The 23931-nt window shown below is 38.0% G+C and overlaps 1 protein-coding gene across 1 annotated transcript in view; it reads left to right on the top strand.

Annotated features, from left to right (window-relative positions):
* LOC134792172 (cytochrome b5-related protein-like) overlaps window positions 1-23931 on the top strand; it is a 526347-nt gene that overhangs the window by 208423 nt on the left and 293993 nt on the right. The window lies entirely within an intron of this gene.

Genomic DNA, 23931 nt, shown 5'->3' with positions numbered 1-23931 from the left:
ATGTGTTAAGTAATAAAGTGATGAAGTTATTTAATTCAAAACTAAGGCAAAAAGGCGATTCAACTAGGTCTCAGTATTACAAAGATTCGTTTTCCGGTGCTTTGAAGTAGAAAACAAGAAATAATGAAATATTTATAATATGAATTAATTGCATGCATGTGTGTGAAGTTCTTAATCTGCATTGAGCTAGCGTACTAGTTATGTTAAGTACCTAGAGCTATACATAAATGAATTTAATTTGTAAACTGTCCTGTTATATGAGTGGTATCAAAAGCTGTTTGATAATTTGATGAAAACAACTACGCCAACCAACAAGTGAAACAGACAAGGCATTAAATATTTCAAACCTGCGTCAAGTTTTCCCTTCTTCGCTTATTTGCAATGTACTAATTTCAGTATAAAGCTTTTTTCAATGTGAGAAAAAGTCTCACTTGCTGTCAAAATACCTCTGCATCTACAATATGGAGAGAGTAATAAATTTCTCGGCGTGGAAGCAACAAAATATTCCAGAAAGTAAGGACGTAGTATACGTCATTCACGTGCAACGTCGTAACACGCAGGCCCGCTGAAAATATTTCGACATTTACCGTAAGTCATTAGGTGCTCGGATGATAAATTGGAATTTCGTAAAATTAATATTTTTAACTGACGGATACGATCTTTTGGGAATGTGTGCAGGCGCGATGGCATCCGTCACCGTGAGAAGTTTGAAACGAAAGCAATAAATCATAAAATGCTTCAAGAAACCGATATCGCACAGTTTTATTGGAAAATTTCGTTTCGACATAAAATTCCGGAATGTTACTCGTGTTTCCTCTAATGGAGGCTTAAATTAATTTTTTAAAGAGTTCAAAGGTTTGTTTAAGAGGAATTTATTTCTGCAACGCAATAAAAAAATATTAAAATAAACGTTGTTTACTGTTACGTTATTTATTTCCTTTGGTTAAGTACAAACACGAGTAATGTCAGACCAATCACAGGTCGATAGATCCCAGATTTACAATATATACGTATTGCCACAACCATCACGTGCAAACAAAAAACGACAAAACGTACTACAAACGCATCCATCATAGCGAATACTTTTGATATTGAATCTGCTAACACAGCCACCCCGAGCAAGTTATTTCCGGAGCAAATGTACTGATACAGATACACAACAACAAACAGCACCGATTCCTCTTCAATTTACACAAGTCGATACGGTAAAACAAACATGAATCTGATACTTATCTACTTCCCATGAAAAAAAGATTTGGAATTAATTTTCTAATCTCTGAAAAACTCTTTCTCGCGAGCTGTAGGTAATGTCGTTAACTTTATTGACAAATTGTGTTGATGTCGTTGCTGTCGTGTTTAACACATTTAATCCCTCACTAATTTTCGCGTCAACGCCGACGTAACGCCGCAAGCCGCAACAGTAACGCTGTTGCAGTCATCATTCGAATGTCACCTAGAGACAACTAGAAGAACATTGACATAAAATCGTGAAATACCTATGCATCAGTCAAATCTTACGAATAAAGGATGACACACGTTAGACCGGGCTGTGTCTGGGCCGGAGCTTCCAGCGCAGCGTTTTCTGAGTAATTCTCAAAAAAGTGGCATCTTAACCTGTCATCGAGTTTTTGACTTGAATGTATGTTTATTTGCTCTTTTTCATATGAAACAAAAATGTATATATAAACTAAAACAATGTTTATCGAGGCCAAGTCATTATTTTTATTTAAATTTAAGACTTGTTTTTATAAAAAATAAACAGTAGCACTTTTCACTGTAACCTGTCTTGTCCAAAAGCATCGCTCTTCTAGTTTTAGTTCTTTAGATATTATGAGCACCAATTTATGTAAATAAAATATAATAACATAAACAATAAGTACCTTTTAAAATGTACATTGCACGGGCCTTATATTTTTTTACAACAATATTTACGCACGAAGTTTGTTTAAGGGTATTTTCACTGTAACCTGTACATCCGCGGTATTGCATCTGACTCATAACACAGAAAATTTTATTTAGATCATATGGCAAAATATAAGGTAAGTAAGTATCAAGCTAACCACCGTAGGGTATCATCATGACCCAAGTGTCGTAGTTTCGTAGAGACAAGTGGTTAAAGGCAGGAATCTGGGTTTTGTAACGGAATGTTAACTTTAACTTGTCTCGATTATTTTACGAATTTGGTATGGGGCCTAATGTAATAATATAATTTTAATATTGTATGAAGGTTTATTCATCTATGCTACAAGTGAGACTATCGTATTATTATCCGTTCAAGAGAAAAAATAAAAAGGAATGTATTTTTCACTGTAACCTGCTTAACTTTAACCTGTGTTCAATGTATAGGTTATTGTAAGTCTTGAAAATAACTTCTTCATTTTCCGATCCCTTTTGAAAATTTGGGTACTTGAAGTAGTAAAACATATTTTTCATTCTTAAAAGTAAAAAAAATGCAAAACATTTTTTCATTAACTTTAATCTGTCGATGGCACTTTCTTGAGAATCACTCTTCTGTGGAAAGCACCATGTGATCGCCTGTCATGTCATAGAAAAGTAAGCGCCGGAAGCTCCGGCCCGGACACGGCCCGGTCTAACGTGAGTCATCCTTAAATCTCCGAAAGACGCAAAGCGTGACGTAAAGCTGTATTTTTGGTATGTATGTATTAGTGGCCTAGTGCGGTGTGTAGGCCGTTTATACTATATAATCGGAAATCACACGAAACATAATATGTATATTAGCCTAAAGCTAGACTTCAGCATAATGAATCAATTCTAGTCATGCAAGTTTGTGACTGGGTAACATACAGTCATATAAATGAGGTTACCTACGTGCTATAAAATATCTTGAGAAATAATTTTCGCGTGCTAGTTCTTCTAATAAAAAGTCATCTAAAAAGGACCGCCCCGAATCGCATCTAGTCCAAAAGTTCCCATCACACTAACAGTATAGCCAACGAAATCCTTTGCACCAGATACGACATGTAGCGTAGATCACAGCCCCAAGATTGGGAAATTGGGATAGCTATATATAACGTGCACCTATTATCAAGCGCTTTCCTTTAGAAAGCAAAGCTAACGTGAATACCTGACCTATTAGTCTAGATATAACTTATCTCTTGTATCGCGTTTCGTCTACCCTATTCATGTTAAAATCTCGTTTTTGCCAGTCCACTGATTTCTTATACTCTCATTTGATGTAAAAATCTATAGGAAGGAAGAGGGATACATAATTCATGCATATGTTTGATTGCTTTTTAAAAGGTTAAACATCACTTCCGGCAGCTGAACGACGACTAGGAAATTTTGCAGCGATTTGCATCAGTTGCAAAACTAAGTTATGGTAATATGGCTATAAGTTTCAGGCTCTAGCGGGTAAGCCTTTCAATTTTATTGGAAGATCTAAGGATACTTCCAGCCTCCGCGCCAAGCGAAAATTGAATTAATTCGCCTTTTTAATACAATTTCCCTTTGAATTAATTTAATTCGGATTCAGGTGTCGCTAATGGCAGCCGGATTAAACAATCGTTAAATATAATTTATGCGTCAAATTAAATCTATATTTGAAAATTGTTGACTTACCTACGTTAGGTAGCCAAGAAAGTGGTCTACCAGTTTTCGACTCTATCAATCAGATCAGACTGTACATAAGTTAAGCAGGCCTTATTATGTACCTGTTGCACAATAGTATATTACGATACAAGTGCGAAATTCGCAACGACTGGCGATTTGAAACACGACTGAAGGGAGTGCTTTAAATCGACACGAGTTGCGAATTACCTTTTCGCACGTGTATTGTACAACGCTTTACAGTACATATGGCTCTTTAAATTTTTGACATCGACACGTATTAATTGCCCTTTATCCTGCCCTAGAGCTGTAGAGTAGCACCATAAATATGTAGGCACTGTAAAATACTATTAAGAATCATAGAAACGTTTTCCTAATTTAAACAGCTGTCAACGAAACTACGCTTATAGGATTGTATTCTATCTCATTTTTATTATTTCTTTATTTTTATGAGCGAATAAAAGCACTTAAATATTATTTATTTCGTCCTTAGCAAAGAGTCAATGTCATCCCTCATCAATATGAATAGAAAACTTCCAACTTCATACTAACCCAAGTTAAGTGATAGGCACACTCAAACCCTCTCTGTCTGAAGCGTTTCTTATTGTCATTGAGTTTGGAACTATTTGGAATGCCACAAGACTTCTGTTACCAAGTCACTGAAAAGTCCATAAATAGGCTTGGATGTGTTCCAACTGTTCCAAGTCGATCGTAGGTTACTGTAAGAGAATTGTCTAATCCTATAAGGCTTTTATGCGGCTGTGTTGTCACTTAAAAACGACAATTTTAGGTCATACGCACATGGCGTATGATCTGTAATCATAGTTTTTTTAAAAGAGGGTATAGTGATAAATAAATAAATATTATAGGCTTAGAGCATTTAGTAGGTAACTGGAGACGCCTTGGCTGTCAATTTCTGTACGAAACAGTCTGCCGATTTCACGGGCGGGGGCACCTCAAATGTATGGCTATTTGTACATTATTAGTACGTAACGTACAAATAGCCATGCCAGATAAACGTCTGTCCATATAAAAGTTTGCACAATTGAGCAAGGTTTTCGGCAGAGTGGTAAGCTCTTAAAGGCGACTCCGGTTATTAAATACTCTAACATTATAGGACAATCGACCTAGAGGCCAATTCGAACGTACACTGCCATCAAAATGATATCTAAATGATGTCATTTAGTTCTCGTGCGTCTCGTTCGGGCCAATACATGTACGGACAAATACGAGCGAAATGCACGATAACTAAATGACATCTTTTAGATATCATTTTGATTCAGTGTACGTTCGAATTGGCCTGCTAGTCCCACAGTAATACGGTTAGGCCGGAGCCCCACTGCTGCGCACGCATGTACACGACCCACGTTCCTATACAAAATTTCGTGGGCTTGCCCACGGTTTGTATTAAAACGTGGGCCGTGGATGTAGCGTGCGCAGCAGTGGGGCTCCGGCCTTATGTTGTGTGTACTCAGAGATGGGCAAAATGTAATCGACTAACGATTAACGATTAAGACTAAAAGAATTAATTGCGACTGACGATTGAAAACGACGACTAATCAATCGTAGTTGTATAGAGTGCAACTAATTTAGTTGCAACTAAATTAGTTGCCGATTGATTACGGACAACTAATTTTTGTAATCGACTAATTAGTTAGACTATTTTTTCCGCGACTAATGTTAGAAGCAAATTACTTAAATGGAAAACCTCGGTATGGCTATGTTGACAGCCAGCAGATTAGGACATCTTAACGCATGTATAAAAATGAAATAGCACATGTGTTACTTGCGATATTTTGACCATTTTTATGGAGTGTAAAATTTCTCTTATCTAAGGGTAAATAAAAATTGGGTACTTTGTGCATTGACACTTAAAACACAATTTTATAAATAAAACTTTGTATTTTGTTGTTACACTAAAAAGAGTTTTATTATTGACAGCGACAGCAGAATATTGATAATTTCTTTGTCTAAGATTTACTCAGTATCGTGTACAACTTAAGTATTAATAATGCACCAATCTACATTATTGTTTGCGACTTGTAAACATTGCAGTTTTTCGCTATTTATCGTTACCTGTATCCATAATATGTATAACGATATATACTACACATATATCGTTATATTATTGCCCATAATATTACATTGTCATTCAAGCATTTCAAATTAAACGTGTATACATAATTTTAGCTCAATCGGTTGAAGGTATCTGCTTCGAAAAAAGCTGCAAGATTCTACCCAAACCAACACAGGTACAACATACGAGTGCCTCCAATGTACATACATACCAACTTTTAGTTACATATTGCAAGTTAAATATTAAATGCAAAAAACAGCGATGACATAGTATTAATATAGATTTAACCGTGAAATTTAGTCGATTGAAACTAAAACTAATTTAGTTGTTAGTTGTATATTCTCACAACTAATTTAATCGCAACTAAATTAATCGCGATTAAAAAATGACGATTGATATTTTTAATCGATTGATTAGTTAACTAAAAAATTAATCGATTAATGCCCATCTCTGTGTGTACTAGACGACGATAATAAATACTAGTGGCTCTGTGAGCTGTAGACCTCGCGAGCAGAGTTTAAAACTGAATAAATGTATGGTTCCGTTGTTTTGAAGAATTTAGAGAATCTAATTTGACCATAAAAACTTAACTATCAATTGCTTACAAAATTCGGGAATTGGTTTAGATATGCGACCTGTAGAGTAGAACATATGGACATACGAAACAATTTTTGGCTAACAGGCCAATTCAAACTTACACTGATATCAGAAAGACATCTAACTGATGTCATTTAGTTTATCGTGCATTTCACTCGTTCTTGTCCGTACATGTATTGGCGCAAGCGAGACGCACGATGACTACCTAATCAGTGGCGTAGCTAGCATGGGTGGCACCCGGGGCGGAAATTGTGGGTGTCACCCCAAAATTCAATCAAAATTGTAAAATATGTTTAATATTTTACAATTATAAAATTACATTTAATATTCCATAGCTCACAATTTACTCCATCGCTTTCATTTTAGATTCCATGAACTCTCAATAGTCCACACCCTGGCGGGTGTTGCCTCTGCGCGCGTTCTATGCGACAGCATCCGCTCGGTGTAACCCACATTTCATAAGTGTCATAAGGGTCTACATGTTGGCCTGGGCTCCGCGCACGCCTCCCAAAGGTCCGAATCATCATTGTCCCGTGAAAGATATACAAATAATTTACGTTAAAAAAAAAATTAAAAACTTTTTTTTGCCAAGTGCGCGATTTCAAAGAGATTCTGTAAAATCCCATTTCACAATGAATTTCAAATAGTCCAGAGTCACCCAATTAGAAATAGTGACATAGCTTCTCAATTACAGAAATAATCACATAATAAAAAAAACTTTCTGAATTAGAAAACCTACGAGGCACCAACATATTATTGTTACATACCAGGAACCCCGAGAGATTTTAACCATGCATTTCTGAGGCCAAAATAAGGAAAAAATACTAAAAGAGTTTACGTCAATTTCGCCAAAATAAAATTGTTTTTCGATTTTTTGTACATAAAATGTAAATGCTATAATTTGTAAAACTGACACCCAAAAATAATTTTTACTTTTTTTTGTCAGTTATAGAAATAATCACAATTAAAAAAAAAACTTTCCAAATATGCGAAACTTTCCACATCAGAATTTCTCGTTTTTCGATTTTTTGTACATAAAATGTAAATGCTATAATTTGTAAAACTGTCACCCAAAAATAATTTTAATTTTTTTTTGTCAATTACAGAAATAATCACATAATTAAAAAAAAAACTTTCCAAAGTTGCGAAACTTTCCACATGAGAATTTCTCGGTAACTTCTGAGAACGTTCTCGAGAACGAGAATTTATTTATTTATCGTAGTTGATACCATGAATATTCACGATAGTTTAGGTGTAGTATCCTTACCCCCAGAAAATTCCGACTTTTGGTCTACCGCTTCCGGTCAGAAAAATGTATGACGGCCCGGTCAAACGGTCAGACCTAGGTGGGGGGTGCTCGACCAAATATCATAGAGGGACCCTGGTAGTTTTTGACGCCGCCATGTGTTTTTTTTTCAATATGGCCGACTTTTTTTTTTTAATTTTTTCAAGTTTGCACTAGCGCGCTGAAATTTTGGCCACGGAATCTCGGGATCCCCTAAATACCTATCAAAAATTGTTTTTTTGGAAAAATGCTACAATTGCCACTTTTATTTTGTATGGCAACTTTTAAACGGTGACCAAATGTCATAGAGGGCCCCGAGACAAAACAAACTGCATTAAAAAAAAAATAGCTGACTTTTTTTTTAATTTTTTTTAAGTTGGTGCGAGCGCGCTGAGATTTGGCATGGCGGGAGATAGAGGCCTCTAGATTCCTATGATAAAAAATTTTTTTTGGAAAAAATCCAAGATGGCGGAACAATAATATCCATGTTCTGAGAACATTCTCGAGAACGTTTCCGCTTTTTGGGAATGTTCTGCAATTTGTACATTGCTATGCTGGTGCTACTGGACTATGAAACTAGGCGAATTCCAAAACAGTTTATAGGACATTTTAGTCTTTAAATATGATCAGGAATATTCTGTCAAAATCTCTCGGGTTCCTCGTGGGCATGTTGTATATTATTTCCTTAATGGCGGTTGTGCAATCTGGCACAGTTTTACGAATTTTTATAGATGGCACTACTGATGTTCACGGTCGGGTGTCACCCCCCAAATGGGTGACACCCGGGGCGGGCCGCCCCCGCCGCCCCCCCCTAGCTACGCCACTGTACCTAATAACATGATAAAAATATCATCCCGATGTCAGTGTACGGTCGATGCCCCTTAAGTATACACGTCGCCATACTAATTGTATAGAAAAGTGGATAGAGTTAGACCAAGAAAAGTCTGCAGAGATTTTGACAGCACACGCAGTTCCAATGTTATTTGTGCCGGTGTCAAAATCTCTGCAGACTTTTCTTGGTCTAACTCTACTTATGTTAGGAAACCAACATTACCTTTGAATTATAACCTGTAAACTGCAACTAAGAAGCTTCGTGCGCGAGTGTGGCCCATAATTTCCGAAAATCATTTTTTCTTCGAGGCAATTACTCCGTTCTCATATTTTGCGTTGCCCATAATTTCCCGAAATCATTCATTCTCGGTAGCAATTACTCCGTTCCCATATTTTCCCAATGGTTTTCTTCCGCAATCGCCTATTTTTAATATTTTTAAATTAATATTTTCCTTATAGTTTTCGTTCTTTTAAATATCTAGGATAATATTTTCTTGTTACTGTATGTTAATAGTGTAGTAATTATATTTGTTACTTGTAGGTATTTCACATACAACAAATATCAAAAACACTAAAATTAAAACATAATCTAAAAAACTGCAAGTAAAAAACCAAACGCTGTCAGCCAATAACTCTAACCTACCTATCTCTGGGAGCAGATTCGTTTTTAGGGTCATCAAAAAAAAAATAACCCTAACCTACCTATCTCTGGGAGCAGTTTCGTTTTTAGGGTCATCAAAAAAATAACCCTAACCTACCTATTTGAAAAAAACCTGGTTATATAAACGTAAGTGGAAATTGACTCCTGGAACAGCCATGCCCTTGAACTAAAACCGCTAACAAAATGTTCAAACAAAAACTCAAACGAACTCGCGCTTCGCGCTCGCTTGATCAATCAGCAATACGATGTTTAAGTGCAAAAAAAAAAAAATGCATTTACTGGGGATCGAACCGGGTACCTATCCCATATCCTTGCTTATAAGCGTCTTTCCAACTGCGCTATGATAGCATTTAGATGAGCTGACGAAATTTGGTTACTTATTCTCGAGTAAGAATTTAAATATCTAATCTAAAGCATAAAGTAATAAGTAAAGAAAGAGAAGGAACTCCATAGTCACACTCACATGTTTGACTAATCAAAGCATAGATGGCATTACTATACACTCATGAAAAATAATATTGATGAATTCGCCACATTGTTTCACTTAAATAACCCAATTCGTAATATTTATAAATATGAAACTTAATCGTACAAAATTATCACTTTATAACACCTAAAATTGGAAAATCATTTAAGGCAATTTTTACCAGTCGGCTACTTGAATCAGCTTGAATTGATGGAACCTTTTTTTGTAAGTTAAATGACTAAATAACGAACGTCGTATTCCGGTAGGTGGCGCGTGCGCAAGGTGCACACCAGTGCGTGCCAGTGTATGCTAAACAAAGTTGCCATATTGACGAAAAAAAACCGGGCAAGTGCGAGTCGGACTCGCGCACGAAGGGTTCCGTACCATAATGCAAAAAAAAAAAACAAAAAAAAAGCAAAAAAAAAACGGTCACCCATCCAAATACTGACCACTCCCGACGTTGCTTAACTTTGGTCAAAAATCACGTTTGTTGTATGGGAGCCCCATTTAAATCTTTATTTTATTCTGTTTTTAGTATTTGTTGTTATAGCGGCAACAGAAATACATCATCTGTGAAAATTTCAACTGTCTAGCTATCACGGTTCGTGAGATACAGCCTGGTGACAGACGGACGGACGGACGGACGGACGGACGGACGGACGGACGGACGGACGGACGGACAGCGAAGTCTTAGTAATAGGGTCCCGTTTTACCCTTTGGGTACGGAACCCTAAAAAGAGAAACCTAAAATTTATATACAGGCACGGATTCCGATTAAAAATAAATATTGCTAAAAAACTACATTTTTATACTTCAAACTTCTTTTTTACAGTTTCCAAAACACATACAACATACAATAAATGACTTGACACCGTTCATCTACGGTTGAAAATCACAACGGCGACAATTAATTTTATGTGGATGGGATTGTTTAAATTTCTCAGCTTATGTTGCCTACATTACAAATTTCAAATCTGGAAAGTCTATTTGAACATTTCATTAGGTACTAGAGCCTGTGTGGAAGGAGATGAGTCGTAGGGTTTTCGCATAGACTCTGCATAATTGAAGAATTTTAGTTATATAAATCAACCATTACAGTATTTTGAACAAATTATTTAGCTCTACTCATTAATTATACAAAACTAGACTAGAACATGAACTAGACTAAAGGAATATTTTTATTTATTTTTTGGTTCATTGAAATGGCAACCTGACACTACACTAACTCGAATAATGAGTAGGTACACAATGCAACGACAGGATGCGACGTTGTCTAGTCAGTGGTTTGGCGGTCATTGCGATTTGGCAACGCCGCGTGGTTCAGAATTTCAGATACACACAAATTTATTATCAAGATTGTGTTCGCATAACGTTCCGTTTCAAATTCTTATTATGACCACGGTAAAATAAATTAAGTATACCTTAGCTAATATTAATAACAACAACGTATTATTGTATTTCTAATAAAATGTTCTACAAAAAATATACTTAGTTTTTAGGCTGTTGCTAGAATGGACGCATGTATTTAAATTACAAATTATGTTCACTAGGGAACCAACTGCGTAAATAGAAACTGTACCAAGTACGGGTTGTAATTCTATTAAAACAGTACCCTACTTCGGGGTGTTGTTATAATGCTGCTTCTTAAAAAACGACTGGAAATTTTAGGCATGTATTTTAAAATTCAAACATTATAGTAGATTTATATTTAAAAAGTATTTTTGGACATAATTTTTTTATTTGATCCATTAACATGTGCAATTAAAAGCAGAAACAATAATGACATGACAGATATATTTAGGGAGACTAAAAAAATCAATGGCAACACTAAAAATAAACTATCAGAGGGCCTACCGCGAACCACGTTCGACGTGTTGCCTCTCTGTCGCTATAAATTCGTACTTAAGTGTGACAGGGAGGCAACATGTCGTAATGGGTCGCGATAGGCCCTCGGGACCATGTCGTCGACGGCCGCCTACCGCGTAGCGTCTGTTTATGTTTATAATATCATTATGATTTTTTTTTATTTCATGTGTTAAATTTAGTTCGGTTCGGTATTTGATATTATTCGAAATGTAGTTCACAATAGGTACTGAATTCCTGTGGATTCCTGAAGTACCATCAGAATTAAACTAAAGCAGGTCAAACAAACCTGAGGAGAGGGTGTTTGCCAATCAGTGATGAATATTGCCTGCAATGGATTAATAATATGCATCAGGTAAGTTTATTAAAGGTTATTTAATGTAAACTACTGAAACATTTTAACATATTCAACGCTCTATACATATAACTTTTTTATTTTAACCTCTTGTCAATCCCGAACTAACGACCGTGAACACGGTTAGGTACCTATGTAAACTTGAGTGGTGCTTTGACATTATTTACTGTCGAAAATAATGCAGCAAATCACTCATGGCTGGTTTTACTTTAGTGAACGGAATTTATTGGTTATGTAATCTATTGGTTGCTCAGTTATTAGTAAAATAAGAGTATAATTATTCTGTAACTATAAGTTTTCCAGTTCTTAATTTCAAACCATGTAAGATAATCCTCAGTAACATTTTACTGAATCTATGTAAGTTGTTAATATAATCTAGTTTTACCAACAGAAAGGTCTTAATGTAAGGTTGTTTTATTATTTTTTGAAAAGTAACAATTTTTAGAAAATACAGATGTAGTTCTAAACACTCAAGTTACGGACTTTATTTTGAAAACATAATGATTTTTATGATGAATGCTTGCTTTCCTTCCAAAAAAATTTGTAAAAATTAGGGACCGTTACCGGTATCCGGTATAACTAATAATAAAATATCACATAGCATTCACAGTATTTTATTTTTATTTTAGAATAGTATTTAGGTAAGGATAGTGATTGATAAGATAGCTAAATTAAATGCAAAAATATAGTGAATAGAATCAGGAATCAAAAATATACATAAACAACCGTGATACCGAAATTGAATACCCGTTAATTTGTATGAAAAATATACTGGTATCGGTCCCTGGTCAGAATTGTATCTTTAAAATATTTTTGTATGCAACAAATTATTTTTTGTTTTCAGGTGCTCCCATTCTAGCTCCTATCACCCGAAAAGCGAACAATTGGAAATATTTTTTAAATTTAGAAGGGGAAACATGTCGTTAAACATCGTACGCCTGCTAACCAATGGATAGAGTTACTACTGGTCAATGTATTATATCTGACTGAGCTGGAACGAGGCCAAGATGGATGCTCGAGACAGAAAAGCGTGGAAGGATGTTGTGGAGGCCCTACACACCTACGGGTTGCCGTTGAACAATCAACAACAACAATGTATTATATCTGAAAAAATGAAGTGACAAAATATAATTTATATGGACTAAGAGGAGAAACATGAAATTGTCAATTCCTGCTTCAATGGATGCAGATCGATGCAATGAAAAATTTTTAATTAGTTATTAATACCCATTAATACATTTTATCCTTATTTCAATCCATGCTTTATTTTTGTCTACCCACCTTCATTATATTTGCTGAATTGCCACAACTGTGTTCTGTGTTCAATGATATTTGTTGACAACAGGATCCTATTTGCTGTAACTATAATTTGTAATATGTGGCTTTCCATCACAGAAGGGTCCTTATGGTTCAAGTACAATAAGGTCCTTTCCATCTGAAATTTTAACTTAAATTCTGATAAAAAGGTCCTTATTGTACAAATGTACATGAACCATAAGGACCCTTCTCTGATGGAAAGCCACATTTATACTCTGGTACACCAACATTGTCAACAGAAAAAGGCAGCAAATTTAAAAATGTATGCGTTTATTTACTGACAAGGGGGTTGTGTTTGTAGTTTAAAAAGTATTCTTTGTAATTTAAAATTTTAATTTCTTGTAAGTGTGTTGGCGTAGGCTGTAAAAATATGAAATAAACAAAATAAGCCTAAATAAAGTTTTACATGAAAAGCCATAGCGTTACGAGTAGGTATTCTAGTTTCTGACGTTAGCACCAAGAGGGGAGTTTAAATTTTAAGTCAACGCATTCAAAACATAAGTTTGGTTGTGTCAAATATTTCATACAAAACCCAACTAAAGTAAGGGAGTTTTTTTCGAAACTAAAGTGAAGGAAAATGAGGTTGGTGTCCAGGGGACAACTGCAATTTTAAGTTTGTATCTCAACATATCACAATGATAGGTAAATATCTAGATTCTATTTGTAATAAGTATTATTCGTTGCATCACTAAGAAAAATCTATAAATCAGGAACAACTAATATTAACTATTTGAGAGAAACATATTACATACCTATCGGTAAGTATATTCTAGGTCCAAGGACTCCTTGTTTTAATATGATATATGAGCACAAATTAACATAAGATTATTATTGCTTTCATTTCGGGAAAACATACTTTTGAGTATTGTAGGTATATCTTTTGTATCTCATTGAGATACAAAATGTAATGTATAGTGGCAGATACCATGGTATCTCCCACTATACATTACACTGTAGAACAAACGCTCTCACATTATAAATACATGGCGTTAAATACAAAGATATTTTTATTAATTATGTTTTTTACATATACCTATAGGATGTTTTTGATTTTTTTATAATTTTTAATATGTAGGGGTCTCTTCAGAGACATTTATGGATGTAACAATGTTTACTTCATGAATGGTATGATACATTAAAAAAAATGTTTGATTAAAATTTTTCGGATAATGTAAAATAAAATGTAAAATAAAATAAAAAAGTGCCACCGGAGCTGGGTCTCGAACCCGAGTACTCAGAATTGCAAGTCAAATACTCAAACCTCTCGACCAAAACTGAAGTGGCGCAAGTGTCAAAATATTAAATCAATTCTTAGATATGGTTACTTGACGGTGTAATTCATTGCTACCTCACTAGATGTCACTATTATTTATTGATAACAACGCCATCTAAAAATAACGCGAAGACATTCGAGGTACCGGCGAAGATAACGCGATTTACGTGAGCCGTGTAGCAATGTACTGAGTTACTTTTCTTCGTTACTTCTTTATTCTATGTCTAAAGAGAATAAAGTGTATAGGGGACGTGCATGAACTATAGGGGGCAGCACAGGAGCCGTCAGATCTTTGGCGCGAAGCGTAGATGTGTAGTTTATGATTCCGATGTAGCCCACGGGATGGCAGAACCTACTATGCACAAGGAAACGTACTTACGAGAACGGTAGATGGTAGCACTTGCTTTGGCAATGTACATGTGCACATATGTTTCCGATTCAGGCCACAAGATGGCAGGCCCTCCAACGCGCACGGTCCCTATAGTGGGCGTGCGTGAACTATAGGGGGTAGCATAGGAGCCGTCAGATTTTTGGCGTGAGGCGTAAATGTGACGTTTATGCTTCCGATGTAGCCCACAAGATGACAGAACCTACTATGCATAAGGAAACGTACCTACAAGAACGGTAGATGGTAGAACTTGTTTTGGCAATGTGCATGTTTCCGATTCAGGCCACAAGATGGCAGACCCTCCAACGCGCACGGTCCCTATATGTAGTAGAGGGTTATTGTCATACTAAATTTTGTAGTCACAGTAAATTTGCTGCCATCTTTCGATACAGGATTAAAATGAAAATGAAAAAAAAAATCAATAAATGTATAAATGATTTTTTTTATTTTTAGAACGCCATATGATTTTGACCCATGTTCTTTTACTGATATGAGTAAAAATTGTTAAATATAAAATGGTGTCGCCATCTAGACGAGCATAGGCCAAAGGTATGGCGCCGTATATTCAAGAATCAAATTTTCTTTAAAGCGCAATAAGCCATCATCTCTTGCAAAAAATAAACGAATGCGCTTAGCCCGCGCTTGATAAATAAAAAATACTATTTTTTTAATTTTTTCAAAATAAAAAAATAAAATATAAAACAACAATTGATACGAAATTTAAGTATAAAAAAATACAAAAAGTTATGTAGCAGCATACAATTACTGGGGATGGAACCAGGGACCTCCCTATGCAAACAAAAAAGCGAACGTTTGCAAAATGCGCCATGATAGTTCTTACTAAAGCTGACGAAATTTAGCTACTCATTCTCAAGTAAAAACTAAATATCTAAATACCGCCGAAACCAGCGATACAAATTTTCTGAATTTTTGGCCATTTAATCTATAAACATATATCAAAAAGAAAAAACTCTTATGATATCGATACGACTATTTGTTTAGGCGACAGGTATCACGACTCCGCCATTTTTAAAAATTTCCAAAAACCGGATTGACAAAAAAATTTTATTTAGTCATAGAATCTGGTCACAAAATTTCATGAGAATCGGTTAACAATTGCGACCTGTAGAGGAGAACATCCGGAAATACAAAACTAAATATCTAAATACCGCCTAAACCAGCGATAATTTTTTTCTGCATTTTTTGCTATTAACTCTGTAAACATGTCTCAAAAAGAAAAAACTCTTATGATATCGATACGACTATTTGTTTAGGCGCCAGGTATCACGACTCCGCCATTTTTAAAAATTTCCAAAAACCGGATTGACAAAAAAATTTTATTTAGTCATAAAATTCGGTCACAAAATTTCACGAGAATCGGTTAAGAATTGCGACCTGTAGAGGAGAACATCCGGACATACGAAAGCAAAATGCCCGAGTCAAAACGTAGACCTTCGCTTCGCTTCGGTCAATTAAATACATGTAAAACATCCATAACTCAGGAAGAAATATTTGTGATGAACATAGGTACAAATAAATGCCCTTATCGGGATACGAACCTGGGACCTCCAGCTTCGCAGGCTGGGTCACTACCGACTAGGCTAGGAGTCCGATAAGGTTATAAGGATAGAAAAAATATCAGATCTCGTTATTATCAAGCTTTATAATCTATGGGGTCAACTTCATTAATCATGGAAAATCAGTATGACTAATAGTTTGGCGATACTATTTAAAAATAACTTTTTTGTTTATCTTTTTCAGTTGCTAACAGGGTTTCTTCTGGTGATGATAGATTAAGAACTTAATTTTTCAACACATAAATCCTCCAAATTTCTACTTATGAATGATCAGATGCAAATGTTTACACGTCGATTCTCAAAGAAGTAGGTATTAAGCTTCAAATTATCTTTAGCGCTAGGCACTTTGCACCCACTAGCGTTAACGAACTCAGAGACTAGTGCAATCAACAGAAGACTCGAACATAACTATATCATTATTTAACAGTACTTTGACTCTGGAAAAGTAAGCATGAGGTTTTAAAACCGCCACTTCATGCTAATTTGAAGTAAATAACTGAAATGAAAAAAATGTCGGGATAAGCTGAGATTAGGTAGGTACGACATTACCATATAGCGATATAATAATGAATGTATGCGGATGAAGTGCCCGATAAAGGTTTTCGTGCTGATATCTGCGAATTTCTTTCTAATCCTAAAAAAAAAATTATAGGGAAGTCATTCAAAGGCAAGAGTGATACGTAATTGTCAGATAACGATCAGATAAAAAAAATGTGGCTATAAAATCTTTTCATATTCCAAAAGCAGTGATTGTTCCGGCGTTATATTCGTACATTCAGGTCTGGTATAAAAAACATTGAAGATGAACGTAGACCCGATGTAAAGGAATGTCAGAGATTACATTTTGACATTTATTTAAAAACTTGCAATGAAAACAAACTTTCAATTCAGGATGTTTTTTCAACCCTTAACCTTGCTCTGCTGGAAAAAATCCCATAACGTCCAGACGTTGGCTGTGACAACCTCTTGAGTGATCACTTTTCTGAATCATGAGGATACGAAAAATAAAATTAGCTTAAAAAACATGTTCGATCGTAGTACGGCCACTGCTTCTCTGAAGTAACAGTTGAGACTCGAGAAAAACGTTCACTCAATACGATCCAAGGAAATAACTACCTGTCTTTTATCGTCACTAATCTCACTGTACTTAAAAATAAATAACTCATGTTAACTCATGTTACCTGTGTACGTAAATAGTATAAAATCACGCTACTGGACATGACATTAACTGTGTCCTGTGTCCACATTGAGCAAAAGCAAGACAGGAGGTTTTTCCAACCACTCTTCTCAATTGGATTAACCTTACTAGGCTAAAATCCTGGTCATTAATAATATGCTTTTATTTGTTTATTTAAACTTCATTGCACGGTAAAAGTTGTACAAAAAAGGCGAACTTAAAAGCCAGAAGGCATTCTCTACCGGTTAACCTTTTATTCGCTTTTTATAAAAAGTTTATTTTCAAATAGATAAAGTAACAAGCCGCTCCATTTTTATACTTCTAGAGTAACTAACGCTTTTTCTGTTCCTTTTGCGATAGTGTCATACTTTTAATACAATGATAATTTAAGTATGTAAAGATAGAAAACCGACAAAGTGGTTTAGCCTGCAGTCGTTATCCGAATTTTACCTTAAGTGGTTTAGCCTTAGACATCGGTTACACGCAAATTCAGTCATAAGTCTTATTCGAGTTTTGACTGATGCCAGAATGATGGAAAATGGACACACAACAGACTGATAAAATTACGACACAGTCGCCGTTTGGACACAGAACGCAACACAGTCATTTAGTCTTGTCTAATATGGTGACTGACGCGAGAATGACACAAACAGGTTACACGATCAGTCTCCTATCAGTTTTCTGTCATTCAAAATGGACTGACGAATGTTATCTAAAATATTAAATTTTGATCAGTTCAGACCATCAGTCCATCAGTCCGAGTAGACGAGAATTATCGTGTAACACACGATAATTCTCTCGTCATTCTGACCAGAATGATGGACTGAACTGACGCCAGAATTAGCGTGTAACCGATGTCTTAAGGTAAAATTCGGATAACGACTGCAGCAACGTTACCTACTATTGGGACTTTCACGCAGACAGCGACAGCTTTGACGCAGGCAATGTCACTGTCCATTTCCTTGATAAAATTATTTAACGTTCTAACGTGGCGTAATGCGGCAATGTCATGCAATTTAGGAAGGATATGGACAGTGAAACTGCATCAGTAACATTCATCATCATCATCATCTCAGCCATAAGACGTCCACTGCTGAACATAGGCCTCCCCCTTGGACCTCCACACGTACCTACCGGTTGGAAGCGACCCGCATCCAGCGTATTCCGGTGACCTTAACAAGGTCGTCTGTCCATCTTGTGGGTGGACGTCCTACGCTGCGCTTGCTAGTCCGTGGTCTCCACTCGACAGTCACGACACTCGATCAGTAACATTACCGTAGCGATATTACTGGAAGAGATCGCTCTTTAGCGATAAGACAGCCTGTTGCCTGCCTCTATAGAGTAAGGATTTAGATACTGTCTGCCTTGCAATGAATAAAATACTCCCAAAACAGCAATATTTCTATAAAAAGGCTTTTTATAGACGTATTTTATTTATTCCACGGCTTTATTAAAAAAAGCTCCACACGATTATTTGCCCCAGCAGTAAATCAAGGTGAGGGTAGGTAGGGATCGGACTCGATTTCCGTCGGGCAGAAAGAGTTGAATATAAATCATTACTTCAACGCCTTCCTCTGATTTATTCATATTCGTGAGGGAGTGTCGCACGCATCCGGTCGCGGTGTCTGTCCGTTATTTACGATTTCTCGTCCTTTAGAATTCAGCTGATTTGAGAAATAAATTGGATTCGGGAACGGATTAAGGTTTGTCCTAATTTGGCAGGCGAGTGTTGAGATTGGGCTACCCTCTTTTTTTTTAAAATATGCAAATGACTTGTAGCTATATACGTAGGTATATACATACGTAATCATACGGCAAGCAACATCTGTGCCTGATGTCAGCAGTTGACCACAACACTGCAAATACAGTAAATACATATACTCATAATAATTAGGTACCTATGTACTATAAAACAATTGTGAATTTGAATTACAATCTATAGAATAGATTTTAGTATTATCTGTTCTGTATAAGTAGATTCTATAGTCTGTTAGCTTACTAACTAATATGCACAGACTTTACAGCGCCAGAGTTTGGATGTGAAGAAATTTGACTTGATTTGTCCTGGCACTACCACACTTTATTGTTTGCCAAGTCGCTGCAAGTGTTAATTAGGTCTGACTCTACAATTTAGTGTTAGAAGTAATGTTTGTTTATTTATTTAATCTTTATTTCAAATTGCAGATATATTGCCTTAATATTGTATTACAAAGCTTAGTGATTCATCTTGATCTACTTGGGATAAAAATATTTGGCAAAATCTTCGCAATCCCCACCATCTAGATCGAATGATAGATGTCTGTATCTACTTGCTCATTTCCATACGTCTATAAACTGGATCGTGGCACAGATCGTTCCATCATTAACCATATGATTTTTTACATTTTTGTCACGTTTCCTCACTTCAATAAGCAAGAAAAGGTCTAACGAGTTTGTCGACGTATTAATAAGATTAATGATTTAATTGAAGACAGGCGAGACGGCGTAATGAACTTGCCCTAAAACTTTCCACCTACCTTATGAGCCTGCCGCTCTAACAATGCCACAAACAATACGTCAAGTGATTTTGTCCCTTCATATCCCATTTTCGTTGCCAGAATTAAAGTTTTTTTTTATTTTGTTTTCAGAACGATTAAAGTTGCATAAAATTGTCGAATAACATTATTTTCCACGTTTTATCTTATTGTCATAATGAGTGTTATAGCGGGCGTGGGTATAGTAATAGTCGGCACTGAAGTTAAAAGCAGTTTATTAAACTTAAAGTACACGGATTACGATACAACAGTCCACTACACATTAAAATACTAAAACTGTTACAATTGAACAAAGCTATGATCGGTCGTAGGGTCGGATACGCGCATACGTTTATACACAAAGCTGTCGGCTACCGAACTAACTCGCGCGCAGCGCCCTCAACGATCACGCGATACAACATGGCGGCACACGCGCCTATCATAAGTTGACTCACGGCTTAATCTGTTAAGAAGCGAGCCGGGAGTCGACCGCGATTGGTTCTCTTGGGAAGACGCTCACAAGGCGTGATATCCCTTTCTAACGCACGCGTGGGCGTGCTGTCCCTGTCACACGCTATAGACTCCCCCTCGAGTTCATGAAGACGCCCACGTCCATGGACTCGCACAACACTTTGGTCTCGGTTACGTGGACGACCTCTATTTCGTTTTGGCACTACGGGAGAAGGAAGCACATCATCTCTACTATTAAATCGAACGAGCTGAGAGGAGTGATACTTGCCCAGAACCTCACCGGGTGAGCCAGGATCAGCGACCAAGTAAGTTGTCGGACTAACCTTCTTACTAACCACGTCAGCGCCATCTCTTTTCGGCACAAACTTGGCCGAGACGTTCTTTGCTGCATTGCTAAGAACACGCGACGTAATGAGGACATAGTCCCCGAAGTCAAATACATCACCTGGCTGACGAGACTTGTCAGCATGTTCCTTACGCATATCCTGCTGAGCTTCAACGCGATCTCGTACTGCTGACAGAGAACTAATAAACGAGCGAAGATACGGCGTAACCTGAGGAACACAGTTTTCCTTGTCAAGGACGGCTCTCAAATCATGACTAACCTTTATAATATCAGCTAGCGTCTTCTCTATTTCCGCTTGCGTCACCTCCTTATTGGCAGGCGTGACACGATAAGGCGGCACCGCGATAGGCGCATGGTCGCCCGTGTCGATCCTGTGCTCAGCAAGAGCTGGCCCTCCCCCTGGCTCAAACAGGTCCTTGTTTTCAGGGGGCAGCTGGGCAAGCAACTCGTATTGTCGGGCGCCGAGTAAAGTGGCTTCGTCCTCCCGAAGCACCTCTAAAGCAGCAACACACAGAGCGGGAGGTGACACGCTTTCAAACTGTAACCCATACCTTTGTTTACTATTCTCAGCGAAATACCAGAGATCGTCGCGAAAATCAACGATTAACCCGAAATCCTTAAGGAAATCTATCCCTAGGAGAGACTCATTACTAACGGCATCAGGAAAAATCACAAAATTAGTTTTTCTTGTCTTGTGTTTCAGTGTCACCTCCACCTCCGCGGTGAGTACAGTCATATTCCTACTAACACCGTCTGCCAACCTAACACTCATTGTTGACGACACTAACGGGTGTCCTTTACTTCGCAGGAAAGCGTATAACGTGTGACCGGCGACACTAGCCTTAGCCGCAGGATCAACAAGCGCAGAGCCACTCGCCCCAAGAATATTTATAATCATAATAGGGCGGGGAGAAGCCTTGACATTGACCTGACAAACATTAATTTTATCACCACAAACTTGATTTTCATTATTACAAAACAAAGTTTGATTAACCTTATTACAAGACAGGCTTTGACTTGCATCATTACAAAACAAATTTTGACTTTCATCATTACAAAATAAAGCTTGTACGTAACTAAAATCATCCACGGCATGCGTAGGGTTACCTCCTCCACAGTGCGCAAGCGAAAAGTTAGCGCTCGGCGCGGCGCCGGCGCTTATCCCTGGCACGGGCGCATCGCTTGCCGTGCGCGCGGTGCGCGCCGCTGCTCCGCGACCGGCGGCGTAAGTATCGCGCTCTCGCGAACACTCGTGAGCGCGCGCAGGACTTTCGCCGAGCCGTACGGCGGGAGTTTCACCGTGCCGAGCACGCGCCTTCGCGGCGTCGGGCGGCGGTGGTGATGCATGTTGCGACAAGTCGTGTCCGCTCGACCCGCCCTCGCGCGGGTTAGCGGCGTCGTCGACGTGACAGGATACTACGTCGAGCGAATAAAACGACAGCCCCGATTTAGAGTTACAATTAGGACACTTGGACCGAATAACATTAGGGGCACCGCAACCGTAACACTTAACTTCCTCAACGACTTTATTTTCTACGCACTTATCACTTTTTTCACTTTTCTTTACCCTTTCACAATTGTCTTTATTGTGCCCGCCGCGACGACAGTAAACGCAATACAAACGACGAGGTTTAGCGTCAGCTTGATCGGAAGAACACGGCGACGACGCACGCGACGTTGAAGCGTTGGCACCGTCGGCGGCGGCCGCGGCGCGTTGCGTAGCAACGCCGCCCGTACCGGTGGCGCGCGACCTTGCGCGATTCGGCGAAACGCTCGCTGCCGTAGAATTTTCACGGTCGTTCGACTTCTTTGCCGCAACGGGTACATGATTCTCTTTGCGTGAATCTTCAATACTTTGACAATGTTTCAACAATGTATCAAACGTATCTATGTTTTCTCTTTTTAATCTTTTTCTTATGCGGCGATCTAAGAGCCCGAATACCATATCTATTTGGACTCGCTCGCTAAGGTCTTCTGGTGGCAGCTTAGCTAACAATGCTCTGGCTTTCGAAACAAAAATCTCCGTATTTTGTTCGCCTTGAACCAAAGAGAAAAGCTCTGTGTATATTACAAAAGGAGGGCGTCGCTCGCCGAAAGCACTTCGCAGCTTGCCGAGCGCATCTTCCCACGTCCTTACTTGTGATTTTACACCTTGCCACCAAACTCCTGCATCCTTGGTAAGCAGTAGCGACAAACCGCGAACAGCATTTTCGTCCGTAATATGCATGCACGACTTGTAACTTTCTACGGCATCCACGAAGCTTTCCAGGTGCTCCTCCTTGCTGCCGCTGTAACGCGCCGTACATTGTGCGAAGTTACCATTAGCTGCAGCGAACGTAGCAGCCGCAGCGATGGCAGCAGCCGTGGCGTCGGCCTGCGACGGAGTCGAGGACCTCACCTCGCGAAGCAATTGCTGACAAAACTCGTTCTGAGTCTGTTGCAAGGTGGTCAACACCGCCGTTAGGGCGTCCTGGTTCATTGTGATACTGTTCTCGTTGATTGATTCGGTGCTCCCTTGTGAACCCAACGAGAGTCTTCCATTACGACGCCGACGTGGAGGCATTTTTTTAAACAAGCCGCGGCCGGTAGGTACACTTTGTGAACGCGCGATCGTTCCAGACCCAAAAACGTTGGGCGGCCAGAATATAGCGGGCGTGGGTATAGTAATAGTCGGCACTGAAGTTAAAAGCAGTTTATTAAACTTAAAGTACACGGATTACGATACAACAGTCCACTACACATTAAAATACTAAAACTGTTACAATTGAACAAAGCTATGATCGGTCGTAGGGTCGGATACGCGCATACGTTTATACACAAAGCTGTCGGCTACCGAACTAACTCGCGCGCAGCGCCCTCAGCGATCACGCGATACAACATGGCGGCACACGCGCCTATCATAAGTTGACTCACGGCTTAATCTGTTAAGAAGCGAGCCGGGAGTCGACCGCGATTGGTTCTCTTGGGAAGACGCTCACAAGGCGTGATATCCCTTTCTAACGCACGCGTGGGCGTGCTGTCCCTGTCACACGCTATAGTGTACATTTGAGTCGCTTAACTTAAAACTGGGGAAATCCATCTGTCAGATTATGCGATTTTAGTATTAAGAATAGATATGTAGTCTGTGCGGAAAGAGAAGAGTCGTGGAATGTATTGGGCCCCATACA

Source organism: Cydia splendana, chromosome 7 (assembly GCF_910591565.1).
Source record: "Cydia splendana chromosome 7, ilCydSple1.2, whole genome shotgun sequence".
Classification (NCBI taxonomy): Eukaryota; Metazoa; Arthropoda; class Insecta; order Lepidoptera; family Tortricidae; genus Cydia; species Cydia splendana.
This window is presented reverse-complemented; position numbering and strand designations above follow the sequence as displayed.